The sequence below is a fragment of the Panthera leo genome (assembly GCF_018350215.1).
Source record: "Panthera leo isolate Ple1 chromosome F3 unlocalized genomic scaffold, P.leo_Ple1_pat1.1 chrF3_random_Un_scaffold_30, whole genome shotgun sequence".
NCBI lineage: Eukaryota > Metazoa > Chordata > Mammalia > Carnivora > Felidae > Panthera > Panthera leo.
The window spans coordinates 805,322-809,313 of record NW_024962231.1 but is presented as its reverse complement, the minus strand read 5'-3'; the positions used below and the strand labels follow the sequence as shown (position 1 = coordinate 809,313).

The 3,992-nt window shown below is 44.5% G+C and overlaps 1 long non-coding RNA gene across 1 annotated transcript; it reads right to left on the bottom strand.

Annotated features, from left to right (window-relative positions):
• Nucleotides 1-442: 442 nt before the first annotated feature.
• Nucleotides 443-1,701, bottom strand: LOC122212811. The gene is made up of 2 exons (XR_006199336.1): nucleotides 1,554-1,701; nucleotides 443-593 (listed from the first exon to the last, which is right to left on the bottom strand). It is a non-coding gene; the product is annotated as an uncharacterized LOC122212811 (long non-coding RNA).
• Between the last annotated feature and the right edge of the window lie 2,291 nt (nucleotides 1,702-3,992).

Genomic DNA, 3,992 nt, shown 5'->3' with positions numbered 1-3,992 from the left:
ATTCTCTACTTTTGTGTATATTATTTCAAATTCTATTTTACCCACATCATCTCATTTTAGTCTACTTTATGGTATTCATATTTTCAAATTCTCAAATTATTTCCTTTTTTTTCCCCTGTCCCTCCCTTTTCTTTTTCGTTTCTCTAATCTGTCAAACAACTTTCAACACCCAGACCAAAACACAGCTAGGATCCAGCATCATCTATTCAATTTGTGTGTGTGTTTTTGATTTTTAATTTTAATATTTTTTTAATTTTATTTTTTTAATTTCAATTTTTCTACTTCATTAATTCATTTTATACCTTCCAAATGAAAAAAAAAAATGAAGGAATTCACCTCAAAAGAAACAGCATGAAGAAACGACAGCCAGGGATTTAACCAACACAGATACAAGCAAGATATCTAAACCAGAATTTAGAATCACGATAACAAGAATATTAGCTGGAGTTGAAAATATATTTGAATCCCTTTTTGCAGAGATAAAATAAGTAAAAACTAGGCAGACAGCACACCTCCCTACAGAGCAGCTGATGCCAGTGATGGTGTTGCCTCAAGTTCTGGAGACACAGTGGCCTCTGCTCCTGCACCTGAAACTTCAGAATACAAAAGAGTGATATTTGGAGAAAGTCTAAGTCCTCAGCAGTGAGAGGAGAAAGGTCACCCAGATGCCTGCCTCTCCAGGTGACTTTGCAGGAACAGAACACACCCCTGAACCTCCCAGAGAAGCTACAGCCAGGAACCCACACCAGGACATCTTCCCTCCTGCAATCCACAGCTGGGTACTCTGAGGCCAGTCTTTGCTCCTGTCCCCACACCACGCCCTGGGGGCTCCTCCCTGGGTAACTAATAACTGGCTGGCCCCATACATGCACATCACACACCCTCAAGCTTATCACCCACTGGCTCTGCCTCCGTGGGCTCTAGATCCCGAACCAGCAATTGGTGGACCACTGTCCTGTGCAGTAGTCTGGACTGTGACCTCTCCAGGCAATCTCCAGGCACTGCTTCTGGAGAGGTCCCATTGGTCACTTTCTCCATCTGTCCAGGGAGGCCCTCCGGGGTGTTTGGACACATGGCCACCTCAACAGGGTAGACGGAACATGGGTCTGCCAACAACTTCCCAATCTCATCTGTAGTGTTCTGTAAAGGCATTGAATAGCAGCTGGCCCAGAGGTATCTCAGCCCTGCCTGAACATCCTCAGGGTCCTTCTGCCTTCTCCCCCTGCTGCTCCCAGATTGGAAACTAACCTGTCTACAGCCCTGCACTCAGGACGCAGTGACATGCACCTTCAGGTCTCAGGATGAACCTTGGGGACAAGAGGGAAGACCCAGAACACCCTGTCCCTCTCAGCCAGCCTTGACCTGGGTTGTGAGCATGACGGCCCACTGGGCATCTGACCCTCTTCAGACTGCACCTGTCCAGGTGGGTCCTCCACACATGACCCTTGCTTCCACACATAGACAAATACACATGGGGAGGGGATGTGGGGCTGCACAGGTCAGTAAGAGAGGTATCGGGGTTGACTGGTTAGATCTGGGACTCCCTATGTTACCTTTGGGTCTTTCCAAGGTAGAATCCAGAGGCTCCCAGTGTGAGACATGACACACTGTCTCCAGGATCGTGAAATATTGTCACTGTTGGCTCTACTGAACCAATAGCCTCGTGACATGGGCACACAGCAAGAGAGTATATTGCTTATGTGCAGGTTTCCAAACAAATAAGCCGAGCAAGACGCTATCTCCAGAATGTGGGTGCCAGGTTACTGGGTTCTGAATTCTGTTGTGCTCTGTTGTCGAGGAAGTGAGGTCACTGCCTGGGGTCCCCTAGCCGGGCTTCCTCCTCATACAAGAGCCACTCACTCATGCTGCAGAAGGGCTCCACTCCACCCCATACCCTGTCCATACATGGACACCAACACACCTCACCCAAAGCCCCCAAGAGGTGTGGGTGCAGCCAGTGCCACAGCTTTGAGGACACAGAGCTGGGTTGAGGCCACGTTCCTGATCCTGATAAGGAGTAGGACACTGAACAAATCCTGGGCCTCTCAGGGTCTCCCCAGTCTCCCCATCTGCAGACGTCCCATCGGTCATTCTGGCATCTGGTTCTAGGGACACCATCAGTGGAGCAGCCTGTAGAAGTGCCCCACACCTGCTATCACATGAGGCTCACGCACACACTTAGCCATGGAAAGGTGAGAAATGGGTGGCCATGGCATACAACACACTCAAAAGGGCCTGGGTCTGCCTTGGGGTCCAGGCACAGCCACCCCTTCCTGCCTGGTTCCCAGGCCCGATGGGAAAGTGGAAATGAACTCATTCAGATCTTGTCCCCACCTGACACACACTTACATGGTCTTCCATGATATTTGGGCTCAGGTCCCAGTGCATCCTCTGGGCTGATGATGCTATGGGGCAGTCCCCATAGTGTCTCCCAGTGTTCCTGAATCCTGGTCACACATCCCTGTCATGCCCTCCCTTCCCGGGTGGGTGGCCCATGTGACTTTGCACTAAGGGATAGAATAGAATGATGGGGTGTAATTTCCAAGCTGCTTTATGCAAGTCTGTGTTTTTTCCTGGTTTCCTCTCTCCTGTGTCCATGCTCTTTCTCTGCCTCAGTCTGTCTCTGTGTCTCCACATGAACAGAGCTTGTGGAATTCATGTTCTAGGTGAGAATCCTCAGAATCCTCCCTGGTGCACTGTCTCCAACCCTTGTCCTGGTGTTCACGTCACTCATGAGGCATCCTCCCACATCCAGGAGTGCCTCTGGAACCAGTTCCTAAGGAGGACCTGAGACTCCAGCAAGGAGGCTCCTGACCTTGGTCCCCACACTGACATGCACTGCTCTGCTGCAATCTGCAAACCAAGGTCCTCAGTCCTCCAAGTCCCAGGTTGTCCTCTGCTCATGACCTAGAGGGAGTAGAAAGCATTTTCCTAGGATGGGATATATGCACTATATTCTCTAGATCTATCCTGTTATTGCAAATGGAAACATTTCCTTAATCTTTAAACCGTATAATGCTAAGAGAAATAACCCAGAAAACCCCAAATCCACTTTATTTCACTCATATGCACAATGTAAGAAACTAAGCAAATCGATAAAAGGAGGAAAAGAGAAACAGTCCAACAAAAAGACTTAACTCTTGGAAACACTGTTGGGCACCAGAGAGAAGAGGTGGGTGGGAGATTGGGTGAAATGGGTGATGGGGATTAAGACTATATATATCTTGAACACTTTTGGAATCTGAAATATTTTGTAATTAATGTTGAAAATGTAAAAATAAAATGTATATTTCCTTCACTTCTAATTGCATAGAGAAAAAAATGTCTAGAAACAGTAAATAATGGATGATAGAAGCTTAATATTAGAGAGCAGAGATTTACAAACACAGTGACTGAAATTGTATATTTATATTCATTTTCAAATGAGAATACCTTCCTATAATCTCCCTAAGATTATTTCTTTTTCAGTGTAACTAAACTGTAAAAATCATTCACCATCATGTGTCTTGAAACTGTGAGGGTGTGAGAAGCCCAACTGAAATTTTTAAAATTGTGTTCAATGAAAATTTCCTTTTAGATAATAACAAAATACCATTTAAACAAACAAACAAACAAAAGACAACAAAATAATGAAAAATGACAAACATATGGGAAGATATACAATCCTCATGAATGGGATGAATTAATATTGATTATATATATATATATATATATATATATATATATATATATATATTACCAGCGTAACCTAGAAATGTATTGGACTCCCTATCAAAATGTTAATAGCATTTTTTTCACAAAAGTAGAATAAAGAATCCTAATGTTTGAATGGAACCACAAATAAATCCACATAGAAAGCAATTTTGAAACAAAACAAAACAAAACAAAACAAAGCTGGTGGCATCACAATCTCAGATTTGAAGACACACTGCAATGATAAAAAACACAAAACATCATGGTATTGGCACAAACATAGTTACATAGATCAATGA